Raw genomic sequence first — 15,206 nt, 5'->3', positions numbered from 1 at the left:
CATTTTATTCCTCTTATTTTCTTTAATTCATATTAAATTTAATATTGATCCAAAAAATATGAGAGTTTCACCAAAAAAAAAATCCTCTTCCATTTTCTGAATTAAAATTATTTTCTGGATCATTATTAATATTTTTCATGATTTAATTGATTTTGTGAATATTTTTAATTATTTAAAAATACTTTTAAGTTTCCAAAAATTCTGAAATTTTTTCTCCAAGGTCCTTTGACCTTGTTTGACCTATGATAAATCTCATGACCATTTCTTTGGTGTTTTGATGAGGTTTTAGGAAATTGACCAACCATAATTAATTTAATGCATTATTTTTAATATTTTTAATTGATTCAATGCCAAATAAATTGTGTAAAGCCATTTTAATTGACTTTGTGAGTTTGACTTGTGTTGTTGGGCCTTGGTCAAGGTTGATTTGACTTTGTTAGGTTAAGATCATTGGATTTAGGGGATTAATGGAATGTACATTCTATCTCCCAAAATGAATGAATGATCTTAACTTGGTAAAAGTCCTCCTTTGTTCAATTTGTGTTTATCGACTGCTTATCCCAGCAAAGTGATTTTTTACAAAGTCAGTAGCGAAATATGTTTTGGTGACAATCAATTGCACCCGATGACAATCAATTGTCATAGGCCAAAATGGTGAAAACTTGTGCTTTTGTTTTTGTTGCGTTGTATGATGATTTTTGTCATATCTTTCATTCTGTAGGACCAACTGAGGCACCATTTGAAGTGTTAGAAAGCTAACACGACTCCTATCAAGTGATAATGTAATTAGAGACTGAATATGTTATATTAATATGATTAATTGATGAGGCTTATATGTATTGTTGACATTATGTTGACGATGAATGCTATGATGAATTTACTTATGAGTTATGAGTATGAATGGATAAATTATTCATGTTGAGATGTGAATTATTGAGTTAAAGGTGAGTTACATATATGTGAGTTAATAATTTATTTATTTGAATTATTATATGTCCTCAAGTTGTATTGCTATGTTGAGTATCATGTTGAGTTAGTATGGTAATCCAAAAGAGGGGATTAGGCGAGTTTGTCAATGCATGTATGTTAGGATCAGAAAAGGGGTCTTAACACATTGAAATTTTGTTAGCATGTTCATACATCCATGTTGAGTTGTGCAAGAGGCATGTTTCTAGTTTAGATAGGGGAATAGTGGCTTGTCCTAAGCTCAGAGAGGGGGCTCATGGGTTCAGAGATGAGACTCGGTTCATGAGTGAACCATTATTGATTTGGTACGATATGCATAGAGTTGCATTGAGTTGCATGTAGTTGTATTTTGAGTATGAGATCCATAATGAGATAAATGCATGGGAAATTGGTGTTGTGTGTAATTGGTGTGTGATTGGTATGTGAATGAGTTGTGATTGATGAGTTGCTGTGAGAATGTAATTGATATATTGTGATTTGAGATTGTGTAGATTATGTTATGTGTTGGTATCCTACCTTATAGTATGTGCCTATTATTATTGAATGTGATTTCTCACTCCTTCTATTTGAATGTTCCCTTTACATGTGTAAGACCCCAATTCTGACCCTAAGATCCCTCATGGCATCATAACATTGCATTTTGCAAAAGCCTCAAGGATCATAAGCATCTTGGTTCCCTTTGCCTTTGGATGGGACTTCTTGAGAGTGGTTTGAGATCACCAAGTATGCTTGAATTGTATATCATTGCTTTTCTTATTTTTGTTTACTAACCAAAAGCACAAAAATATGTCACTAACATTTCTTGTTTGTAGCTTGAGCAATCACAATGTCAAGAGCTTCAAGGAGGTACTTTGTGCAGAGATATGGCCAAGTGAAGATGATAGCAAGTGTGGTAATGGTTCCCAAAGCTCTCATCCATCAAATATGCCTCCCAAGTATCTCAATTCATCATTTTGATCAAACCAAATCAAAGGGTTTGAGGCTTGTTTCCCAAGGAAACCCTAATTCATCTATGCACCACAATGCCTTGCTCATGAAGCAACCTCAGCCCATGGTCAAATACAATCAAGGGAAGTTCCTTAATTCATCATTTCATGCATATTTGAACTTATTTGAGTGCCCTCAATCATCAATCCGTCAAGTTATGAGTTGTGGACTTGAGAAGTTGATTAGTCAATTCATCTGACTATTTTGAAATGCACTGAGACCTAACTTTTTATGTGTTGGTCAAATGGAGATGATTCCAAAATAAAAAATGTTCTGAAGGACAATATGAACAACTTTCATGTTCATCAAAAATTGATTTGAAGCTTGGAAGGTCATCATCCATTCCAAGACATTATAGGTCATTTTGACTGAAACCCTAATTTTGGGTCAACTTACCAAGAACATAACTCATTCATTTTTTATGATTTTAAGGTGGGATCAAATGCATTGGAAATATTAAGATGTCTACTTCAAATGTTATGTTGAACAAAATTTCAAAATCTCAAAAGAAATACATGTGATAATGCAAAACATTATAGGTCACTTTGGACCAAATGCATTGAAAAGCAAAAAAGTCCAACTTCAAGTGCCCATAACTCTTTCATCAAAAATCAAAATTATGCAAAATTTAAGTCCAGTTTTATTATCTTGAGAAGATCTACAACTTTTATGTTGGAGATTTTTTCATTTGAAGCATGCATCATCAAAACAGAGGGGCTTGAACATTGGCCAAATTTGGAAACGTTGCCTTTACATGTTTTGCACCTCACACTTTAAACTCAAAATTCACTAATTTCCACATTTCAAATGGAGTTTTGCCCAACATAACATTTGATCCTTACATCAAGACCTTTCCAACCATTACTCACATGGTCATGTTTGGATTTGGCAAATGGTATTTTCGAAGAGGAGAAGTTTTTGGTTCAATTATGCATAACACATTGAAACTCATTATACAAGCTTACACATTGCCAATTACACGTCCATTTCAGTTCAATTATGACTCAGATTGCATTTGGCATTGAATTTGGGCCTTTTGAATGATCATGCTAGCCTATGCAAAGAGCTCCATTTGCCATGCACACGGATTGAATCACACTTGCCTTGCCTCTCCTTCTATAAATAAGAGCATCATCCCATTCATTTTCCATCCATGAATCAACATGAAATGCTGCTGAATTGAAATCCAAACCTCTCACCAAAGGAACTATTTCATTTTCACTCAAATTTTTCAGATCTGAAATTCAACTACATCTGGTTGGATTTCTAGATCTAAAGTTCCTATACCTCTCTCTCATACTCCATTGTACTTCTGTTTGGCCAAAGGAAGCAAGGAAGCAAGCTCAGATTACCAGAATTCAAAGGTTATCATCAACTGGTTTTCTCTTCGAAACTCACTATTCTTTGATCTATTTGCTTGGATATTGTGTTTGCTGAAGTCCTCACTTGAGAGGCAAGCTAGTGGTAGCTTCAATTTTGTGTTTTATTGAGCTGCATTTTTCATACCTGAATCTTCCATCTCAGATATCTTACTCTATAGGAATCTTGAGTGTGATTCAAGGTTACAGGGGTGATGTACATCACCCCAGCTTCATTTTGATGTATGGATCGTGCATTTTGGTTTCCATTTTAAGCTCTGCAAATTTTGGACATGGCCGGAGGTTGGCCGGAGAAGACGGTGGCGCTGGCCACCGTCTGGTCCCCAGATTCAATCTGATCCGTCCATTTGAGTTTCCAGATCTAATCTCCACTGTCCAATGTTATGACTTTATTTTAATGTTTGTGTGGCGCATTGACTTGGACCTATGGTGGAAGCGCGCTTCTGGAGCGTGTGATGTGCCAGCTCAATTAATGAGCTCAGATCCAACGCTCCTGGATTTTTGGCATTTTCTATTTTCTGATTTAATTTCTTTTATTCCTATTATTTTCAAAAATTCATATCTTCTTCATTTTAAATCCAAAAAATATGGGACCAATTGCATTCTTCTCCAAATAATTTCTAGTTTCTAATTTTTATTTTTAATATTTTTTATTTTGTCATTTGATATTTTTTATGAATTTTCTCTTTTCTGGTTATGTTTAATTCATTTTAAATAGTTTTTGATATTCAAAAAATACAAAAATATTTTCCTAACCTATTTGAATGATGATGGATCTATGAAAAATATTCTTATCAATTTTCTAATTGATTTGAGATTTATTTGAGATTTTAGTTCAATTAGGTTATTTTTATTCATTTTTAATTGATTTAAAATAGTTTCTGACTTTTAAAAATTCTAAATTTTTTTGTCAAACTTTGTTTGACCTTGTTGAACTTGGGATAAATCACATGGACTTTTCAAAGTTGATTTGAAGTGATTTTGAAGTTTGACCTCTCTTTTATTTTTAATTCAAGTTTAATCTTAAATATTAAAAAATGCAAAAAATATTTTGTTTATTTCTTGACTTCTAATCTTCATCTCACTTCTGTTTTTGATTGTTTGACTTTGACTTTCAATGTCATTGGTCAACATATGATGATTGGTATATTTTATTTTATTTAATGCACTTTAATTATTCCATTTCCATTTCCATTATTCATCTCCTTCTTCTTCTTTTTTTTCTTTTGATCAATGAGTTGAAGGTTGATAAGTTGGAATTAATTAGGGAGACTTAATCTTCCTTGATCCAAATCTAATTCATCTTGATCAATTGATCAAGTGAATGGCTTTGCATTAAGGATAAGTTGTTTCCTAAATCATGCAAAGGACTTAAACCAATACAAGATCAATTCTTTTTTTTATTTTGGCATGGCAAGTTGTTGGAACTTGGTTCACTAATCAAGACTTCTAACTTGTGTTGTTGCCTACATTATTATTGACCGGCCTCAGATAGTTGTGACTTCTACATAAGTCCAATTACGATTGCTTAACATAGCGCTAAATTTGCCTTATGGCACATTAACTACTAACATTAACCATTAACCATTAACATTTACTTTTTGCACTTTAATTTTATGCAATTTACCATTCTTGTACATCTTATTCATTTGCTTTTCCCTTTGCTCACTTGAGCACATGTTTATGTTAATGCCATTTGCCTTTTGCTCACTTGAGCACATAAATTGTGTATATATCTTTTGTGCTTGTGTTTGTCTGTTTGTTGTGAATAAAAATGCAAAGAATTGGACAAAATGAACTTAGACTTTAGGACTTTACCCAAGCTAATGGAGTTTGAAGAGCAACTAGGCATTGGGCCTTTAGAGTGCTATAAAAGTCAAAGAGAAACTAGGCCTCATGCCTTTAGAATGCTTAAAGCTTGAAGATGAACAATGAAAGGACCATATTCTAAACTCCCTCTTGTCCATTCATTAATTGATTATAGAACCTTTTGATGTGTGTGTTTCTTTGTGCTAGGGATTCCAACTTGAGCCAAATTAAGGAACCATTACCATGAGCTTCTAAGAGAGAGAGAGATCCAAGTTACATTGAGGAACTTTCCAAGAGCTTTATTTGATTGTTGATTGCTTGAGTTTATGCTTATGTGATTGCTTATTCCAAAGGATGGGAGCTACTTGGATCATCAATATGATCTCAAGAGAGGAACTCCTTTTGTGGTTTTGTTTCTTATCCCTCACTCCTTGTGTGCTTAGGATCTTAGCCATTCTTCTTCTTCTCTCCACTCAAACCCAAGTCAAAACTTTTTGTGCAAACATTTGATCTTTGTTTTCAAACATTATAAACCTAAGCCTTATGCTTTTGATTTTCAAACTTTCTTTTCATAATACTTATTTTGAATTGAAATTCTAAATCAACTTTGACCATCTTTTGTAAATACTTTTCATTGGTAAATATAACCCATTCAAATGTCTTCTTTTTGTGGTTTCAATGGCCATTTTCTTAATCAAAACTTTTTTCATAACCTTTAGCTATTAGGTTTGAGTTATCCTTGAGGTAGATATAATACTCACCTTTATCCTTAGTGATGGACAATGAGTCTTCCATGCTTATTATGGGGTTAACCCCTCACTAGCATGTTGAAGCTATCCTCACATGGTGGATTCGTGGTTTTAGGTTGAGTTTTCTCCCTTGGATAACAAAAGACCTTAAGGCTTTTGGACCAATCAATCCACTCACTCATTTTGAGATTTTTACCCCGAACTACGAGGTTTTGATCCTAATCTTTTTTAAGATGGTACGTAGGCAATGGGTTCATCCATTCAAACACAAAATGTAAATAACTTGTATATTCTTTTCTCATCTCTTCAATCATGTTTGCACAAACAAATTTTTCACAAAATACCAACCTTATAACAAGTATGAAAAGGGCTCCCTAGGAGTACCTAGGATATTTTGGGTGCTTAAAACCTTCCCATTACATAACCAACCCCATTACCCCGATCTCTGACATTTTTACTAGTTTTTGATTCGATAAAACTTTTAGGTTTTTGTTCGCTTTCTAACCATTCCTTCGGATAAATAGAAGTGAGGTGGCGACTCGACTTGTATGGTTTACCTTGGATTTAGTCAATATCTCCAATGGTAGCGAATACCCCGCTACAGAAAAGTGGCGACTCTGCTGGGGATATCTTATCTTTGCCTAGTGGGTTTTGCCTACTTTTCATACTTGTTATATTGTATTGTATATTATCTTTGTGACATATTTTTATGCAATTTGGGATTACTGTATTGTATTTAATGATTGAATTGCTTGAATATTAATTCCTTGTATGCTTGGTGATCTTTGTGAGATGAGTTCTATACCCGAACTCGAGTGCACTTAGGATAGGAGAATGGCATAATCTTGTTGACTTGTGTGGAGTTATTCCTTAGCAAGTTGATTTGCAAGTCCATTCACTTGGTGGAGGTCATGTTGGGATCAATAATGTCACACAAGTAAGTTGTGGTTAGACATTACTCTTTCCAATATAGACCTTAGAAGCCAAGGACCTTAGTTTACCAAGCCCATCTTGGCCTATTCTTAGGATGTAGTGCGAAAGTCGTTCAAGTGTAAGATTTGATACGATTGTTACGCCATACTACACTCATAAGAGTATCTCTTGAGAATATTTTTGGAATACGAGTAGTCGTTTCTCCGATAATATCCGAGAGATGGGATGATGACTATGGGAACCTCTTGTAGAACATGTTTGGCAGGTTTAAACCCTAGTACACTCCCTTTGGGTGGTTCTTAACCAAGACTCCATGCTCGTGACTAGCAACAAACCCCTGATTCGTGGTTGATCTGTTCATGTATCCTTAATATCAATGGAACTTGGGTGTTGATAAGGTGTAAACCCTAATCCACCAAAATGGATGATTGATATTAAGGATGACACGAGCCATCCCATGACCTTTGTTTGGTGTGCTTTGCTTGATCCTTGAGTGTGATTGTTGCATTCATGCATTCATGCACCCATTTACATCCATATCATCAATAATAAGAAAAAATTTCAAGGAACTTAAGAGGTCTATTTGCAAATTTTCAGACATGGAAAGACAAAGAAGGAATACAAACAAGTACAGCTTCAGACAACCAGATTTGAAAGAGCTAAGGAATTTGACATCCTATGTATTAGATCCTTTGGGTTTCAAATCTCGTTTTGGGAAGCTTCTTCCTCTTCTGACTACTCAGGTGGATGAAGGATTGATGAGCGTATTGGTGCAGTTTTATGATCCCTTGTACCGTTGCTTCACATTTCTGGACTTTCAGCTTTTGCCTACGCTTGAGGAGTATGCCTATCTTGTGGGTATACCAATCCTAGACCAGTTGCCATTCAGTGGCTTGGAGAGTATTCCCACTTCTCAAGAGATAGCTGACATGTTGCATATAGATGAGTCTCTGGTTGGTGCTCATATGACTACCAAAGGTGGAATTCAAGGTCTCCCTTCTGAGTTCCTCATTGCTCAAGCTACTATGTATGGGAAGGCCATGAGTGAGGACGCCTTTGAGGCCATATTTGTACTTCTCATCTATGGGTTAGTGTTGTTCCCCAACATCGACAAGTTTGTGGATGTGAACGCTATTAGGATTTTCTCTACTCTTAATCCTATTCCGACGCTGTTGGGTGACACTTATTTTTCTTTGCATATGAGGAATGCAAAGGGTGGTGGTGCCATAGTGTGATGTTTGCCTCTGTTGTATAAGTGGTTTATTTCTCACTTGCCACAGACGGTCGCCTTCAAGGAGAACAAGGGATGTCTACGGTGGTCCACGAGACTTATGTCTCTCACTAATGATGATATCTCTTGGTACAACCGTGTGTATGATGGTGTGCAGATTATCGACTCTTGTGGTGAATTCTCCAATGTACCTCTTCTTGGTACGGGCGGTAGGATTAACTACAATCCTGTTTTGGCACGTCGTCAGCTTGGGTTCCCCCTAAAGGATAAACCCAATAACATTCTGTTAGAGGGTGTGTTCTTTCAGGAGGGTAAAGATCCCCAAGGCTTGAAAGCTAGGATGGTCCGCGCTTGGCGCAAGATTCATAGGAAAGGAAGGAAGGAATTGGGTCCGAAGAATTGCATCGCTTTGGAGCCTTATACTGCTTGGGTTAGGAAGAGAGTGTCTGAGTATCTCATGCCTTACGAGTATCCAAGACCTACACCTATGATTATGGATGGGCCTTCAACCCTCCCTGATCAAGGAGTAGAGGAGTTGAGAGACGAAGACCGTTCACGTGCTTGGATCCGTGAGCGAGAAGAGTTGCTTCAGCAGATTAAGGAGAATGATGCTTTGATTGAGTTTCTTGAACATCAGGTTATTGATGATCCTAATGATGCATGGACTTCTCTACTTCCTCAGTCTTCTAGGTTTTGGAAGAGGAAGTACGATCGACTCGCCAAGGAGAAGGCAGATATGGAGGCAGCCTATGAGGAGGAGGTGAAGAGGCTTCGTGCATCTCATCTTCCTGTGTCCCGAGCGTTAGATGATTGTTTCTAGGGATCCATAGGATGATCATTCTCCTTTTCTCTTGTATTGTATTTGGTTACCAATGTTGTACTTCTTTGGTGTAAAAAAAATATTTACCAGATATTATTGATGAGATATTTCCATATGTGATACAAATGTAATATTTCCCAATATTTGCAAATAGAACCTTAAAATTCCTTTGAAATAAAAAAATAAATCATATGCACAAGCATTGCATGCATCATGTGCATAAGCAGGTTTTGTTCCCGGTCTCCCGTTCTATGGTCTAACTCTGTGTTCTTCATTTATTTTGAAGACAAGCTGACTCATCGGTACTACACCAGAGCCAATTCTTCAAGACTGATGGATCATCTAGAACAAGAGAATCGCGAGCTGAAGGAGGAAGTAGCCAGGTTGACTACCCTGATGGAGTCATTCTTGGCCGCTCAAAGCCAGTCTTCTCCAACGCCATCAACTCCTCCCCAGAGGACGGTCATTTATGAAGTCGTAACTTCTACTGTGCCTGCTGCAACTGCTTATTTTGCACCGTCTATGCCAGCCGGGTTCCCATGGGGAATGCCAGCCAACTTCATGCCTGAGGGTTTTTCCCCTACTCTTGCTTCTCTACCGGCATATAGCCCGGTCATGTCTGTGCCACCTCCCGTTGTGCACATGTTACCAAGGGTCGAAGATACCATCTACCACTCTGAGCCATCTGAGGGCCCAGACGTTTATGAGAAGATGGACGATATGAAGGACCAATTCCTTGAGCTTCGTAAGGAACTGAAAACTTTGAGGGGGAAAGACCTCTATAGTAAGAGTGCTGCTGAGTTGTGCCTTGTGCCCAACGTGAAGATCCCTATTAAATTCAAAGTGCCAGACTTTGAGAAATATAAGGGAAACACCTGTCCACTCAGCCATCTTGTGATGTATGCTCGCAAGATGTCAACGCAAACTGATAATGATCAACTACTCATCCATTATTTCCAGGACAGTCTGTCCGGTGCCGCTCTCCGGTAGTACATGGGTTTGGAGAGTTCGAACATCCGATCTTTCAATGATCTTGGCGAGGCCTTCGTCAAGCAATACAAATACAATGTGGATATGGCTCCAGACAGAGATCAATTGAGAGCAATGTCGCAGAAAGAGAAAGAGACCTTCAAAGAGTACGCCCAGAGGTGGCGCGAATTGGCAGCTCAGATAGTGCCTCCCCTTGAGGAGAAAGAGATGACCAAGATCTTCCTGAAGACCTTGAGCTCGTTTTACTACGAGAAGATGATAGCCAGTTCTCCCTCAGACTTCACCGAGATGGTGAGTATGGGAATGAGGGTGGAAGAGAAGTCCGTGAAGGACGTTTGACTCGAGATGAAGGCTCTTCAGCAAAGAGATATGGAAGATTTACGAAGAAGAAGGATGGAGAGGCACATGCTGTGTCTTCCCATATCAAAAGAAGACCCTCTGTGAAGAGGAAGATTGCTCGCCTGGTCAACAATCAGCATCAGGTGGCTCATATAGCACCTGTTTTCAGGGAAGCTCAACATTATCAGCAACCACAAACTCAACAATATCAACAACAACCGTGTCCGCAACAGCAGGCCTACCAGCCTCGAAACAACAACAACAATACCAGTGCTAGCTACGAGAGGAAGAAGGTCACTTTCGATCCAATTCCAATGACCTACGCTGAACTCTATCCATCTCTGATTGATAGAAAATTAATCACCCCACGAGACCCTCCCGCTGTACCTGCTAACCCCCAGTGGTGGTACAAGCCAGAACTTCACTGTGCATATCATTCCGGTGCTCCCGGACATGACGTGGAAAATTGTTATCCCCTGAAGACCAAGGTGCAAGACCTTGTGAGAAGTGGGATTTTGTTTTTCGAGGACGTAGGTCCGAATGTGAAAAAGAACCCATTGCCCGAACATGGGAAGTCTGTCAATATGGTCCAGGGCTGCCCTGGCAGGTACAAGGTTAAATATGTCAATCATATCTGACAATCACTGGTTGAGAGGCATCGCTTGCTGTGTGATTATAGTCATTATGAGCACGACCACGATGGATGCCGAGTATGCTCTGTTAATCAGAGAGGTTGTCGCCAGGTGCGTAGAGATGTGCAAGAGATGTTGGACGAAGGAGTCATTGAGATCCTTCAGAATAGAAATGTTGATGAAGATGAGCCCGAAGTCAATGTGATTTCTCCGGTATTCCGGATACCTGAGCCTGTTGTCATCAAGTATGATGGTAGCAAGCAAAAGGCTTCTCCTACTCTTGTCATCAAGCCTGCCGGCCTTGTACCGTATTCTTCTGAGAAAGCGGTTCCTTATCACTATAATGCTGTAGCAGTGGAAAATGGGAAAGAGGTGTCCTTGCCCTCTTCATCTGTTGTTAATATTGCTGATGTCAGTGGTTTGACCCGTAGCGGTCGTGTATTTTCAGCTTCGTCGAAGCCTCAAGCTGATGCTAGAGGAAGTGTTGACGCTGATTTTGTTGAGCGCCCGATTGGAAATGCTGTGAGCTCTCCGAATCCGGCACTTATTGTTAAGCCCTCCTTTGTATTGAAAACTCCTACTTCTGTTGGCCCAAGTGGCAATACAAAAGAAGACTGTGATGAGATGCTAAGGCTCATCAAAAGGAGCGAGTACAATGTTGTAGACCAGCTTCTACAAACGCCATCCAAAATATCTGTGTTATCATTGCTTTTGAATTCAGAACCACACCGAGAAGCTCTGCAGAAGGTGTTGGATGTGGCATATGTGAATCACGATGTCACGTTAGAACAGTTTGATAACATTGTTGCAAACATCACCACATGTAACAATTTGAGTTTTAGTGACACTGATATCCCCGAGGAGGGAAGAGACCACAACTTGGCATTACATATATCTATGAGCTGCAAAGATGACGCCATGTCCAATGTGTTGGTGGACACTGGGTCATCATTGAATGTGTTGCCAAAGACCACTCTTTCAAAGTTGTCATATCAGGGGCCTCCCATGAGGCAGAGTGGAGTAGTTGTGAAGGCTTTCGATGGATCTCGCAAAACTGTGATTGGAGAGGTTGATCTCCCAGTTAAGATTGGACCAAGTGATTTCCAGATTACCTTCCAAGTTATGGATATTCACCCATCGTATAGCTGTCTCCTAGGCAGACCATGGATTAACGAGGCAGGCGTCGTGACATCCACCCTACACCAGAAACTGAAATTTGTAAAGAATAAGAAGCTGGTGGTGGTAGGAGGAGAAAAGGCTCTCCTGGTTAGCCATTTGTCTTCTTTCTCGTATATAGATGCTAAGGATGAAGTTGGAACTCCGTTTCAAGCTTTATCTATTGCTGAACCTGTTGAGAAGAGAACTCCTTCATTTGCTTCCTATAAAGATGCGAAGTTGGCCATTGAGCATGGTGCAACTGCTGGATTGGGGCAAATGATCAAGTTGGAAGACAACAAGTCCCGGGCTGGCATAGGGTCTTCTTCTGGTGCTTTCAATAAGCAAGGTTTGTTCAAGAGTGGAGGTTTCATCCACACCAATCAAAACGAGGAGGCTGCTGCTATCTTGGAAGAGGATGCACAGGATTTTGGCAATTTCGTCATCCCTGGAGGAATCTGCAATAATTGGGTCGCTGTGGACATTCCGACAGTTATCCATAAGTCGAAGTAATGTTCATTATGTTTGAAAACCCTTCTCCCATGCCAAAAGGAGGAGTGATGACATTGTTGACGCATAAATCCAATGATATTTTCATTCAATATATTCATGTTAAATGTTTGTTTTTCCAATTATTTTCCCTTTTTGCTTTTGCATGAAATTGGTGATCACATAAAACCCTAAAAAAGAATAAAATCAATCTTTTCATCTGCATAATGATTTGCCTTGTTTGAATTCTAAAGCTCTTTAAATCCAAAATCATTATGCAGGTTAATCAAACCCATTGAACATAATGATCCAACGCCATCTCCCAACTTCGAATTCCCTGTATTTGAGGCAGAAGAAGATGATGTTGAAGAGATTCCTGACGAGATTACCCGTCTACTTGAGCATGAAGAGAAGATCATTCAGCCGCATCTTGAGAATCTGGAAATAGTCAACTTGGGGTCTGAGGATTGTGCGCAAGAAGTGAAGATTGGGGCACTCCTGGAAGAGTCTGTTAAGAAGGGGTTGATTGAGTTACTACGAGAATACGTCGACGTCTTCGCCTGGTCATATGAAGACATGCCTGGTCTAGATACTGATATTGTGCAACATTTCTTGCCTTTGAAGCCTGAGTGCGTGCTTGTGAAGCAAAAGCTCAGAAGAACTCATCCCGATATGGCAGTGAAGATCAAAGAGGAAGTTCAGAAGCAAATTGATACGGGGTTTCTGGTGACTTCTACATATCCTCAATGGGTGGCCAATATTGTGCCTGTGCCTAAGAAAGATGGAAAAGTCCGAATGTGTGTGGACTATAGAGACTTGAATAAAGCTAGTCCGAAAGATGATTTCCCTCTACCACATATTGATATGTTGGTAGACAATACAACTAAATTCGAGGTCTTCGCATTTATGGACGGATTTTCCGGATATAATCAGATTAAAATGGCACCCGAGGATATGGAGAAGACAACATTCATCACACCTTTGGGAACATTCTGTTATCGAGTGATGCCCTTCGGTTTGAAGAATGCCGGAGCCACGTATCAACGAGCTATGACTACCTTGTTTCATGATATGATGCACAAAGAGATCGAAGTCTATGTTGATGATATGATTGCAAAGTCAAGAACAGAGGTTGAAGATGTAGAGCACCTGTTGAAGCTTTTTCAGCGTTTGAGGTAGTACAAGCTTCGTCTGAATCCCAACAAGTGTACATTTGGAGTCCGTTCTGGCAAGTTATTGGGTGTCATTGTTAGTGAAAGAGGTATTGAAGTTGATCCCGCAAAGGTTAAAGCAATCCAAGAGATGCCTGCGCCCAAGACTGAGAAGCAAGTCTGAGGTTTTCTTGGCCGCTTGAACTATATTTCTAGATTTATATCCCACATGACTGCCACATGTGTGCCGATATTCAAGCTCCTCTGGAAAGATCAATCTCATGATTGGACCAAGGATTGCCAAAAAGCTTTTGATAGTATTAAAGAGTATTTGTCTGAACCTCCGATTCTGCCTCCGCCTGTTGAAGGGAGACCATTGATTATGTATCTGACTGTTCTTGAAGACTCTATTGGTTGTGTATTGGGTCAACAAGATGAATCAGGAAAGAAAGAGTATGCCATCTACTATTTAAGTAAGAAGTTCACTGATTGCGAGTCTCGATACTCAATGCTTGAGAAGACATGCTGTGCTTTGGCTTGGGCTGCTAAGCGCTTACGCCAGTATATGTTGAATCATACGACTTGGTTGATATCCAAAATGGAGCCAATCAAGTATATCTTTGAGAAGCCTGCCTTAACTGGGAGGATTGCCCGTTGGCAGATGTTGTTGTCTGAGTACGATATTGAATATCGAGCTCAGACGGCGATAAAAGGTAGCATCTTGGCTGACCACTTGGCACATCAACCAATTGAGGATTATCAGTCAGTTCAGTATGACTTCCCAGATGAGGATATTCTGTATTTGAAAATGAAAGACTGTGATGAACCTACACTTGATGAGGGGTCAGAGCCTGGTTCCTGATGGAGCATGGTGTTTGATGGCGATGTACATCAATATGGAAATGGTATTGGGGCAGTGATTATTACTCCTCAGGGCACATATATTCCTTTTACAGCAAGGCTAACTTTTAAATGCACGAATAATATGGCAGAGTATGAGGCCTGTATTATGGGATTGGAAGAGTGCATTGATCTTAGGGTCAAACATCTTGGTGTTTATGGTGATTCGGCCCTCGTTGTTAATCAGATTAAGGGTGAATGGGAAACGAATCAGCCTGGTCTCATTCCATATAGAGATTATGCAAAGAGGATTTCAACGTTCTTTACTGAGGTTGATTTCCATCATTTTCCTCGAGACGAGAATCAGATGACAGATGCTCTTGCTACGCTTGCTTCAATGATTGTGGTCAAACTTTGGAATGAAGTCCCCAATATTACTGTGATGCGCTTGGATAGACCAGCTCATGTATTTGCAATGGAAGAAGTGAAAGATGATAAGCCGTGGTATTATGATATCAAGTGTTTCCTGCAGAGCCAGACTTACCCGCCTGGGGCATCTGTAAAAGATAGGAAGACTTTGAGGAGATGGTCAGGCAGTTTCTACCTCAATGGCGATGTGCTTTGCAAGAGAAATTTTAACATGGTGTTGCTCAGATGCGTGGATAGACACGAAGCAGACGTGTTAATGACTGAGATCCATGAGGGTTCATTTGGTACTCATTCCAATGGACATGCC

This window comes from Lathyrus oleraceus, chromosome 3 (assembly GCF_024323335.1).
Source record: "Lathyrus oleraceus cultivar Zhongwan6 chromosome 3, CAAS_Psat_ZW6_1.0, whole genome shotgun sequence".
NCBI classification, from domain to species: Eukaryota; Viridiplantae; Streptophyta; class Magnoliopsida; order Fabales; family Fabaceae; genus Lathyrus; species Lathyrus oleraceus.
Note: the sequence above shows the minus strand (reverse complement) of the source record.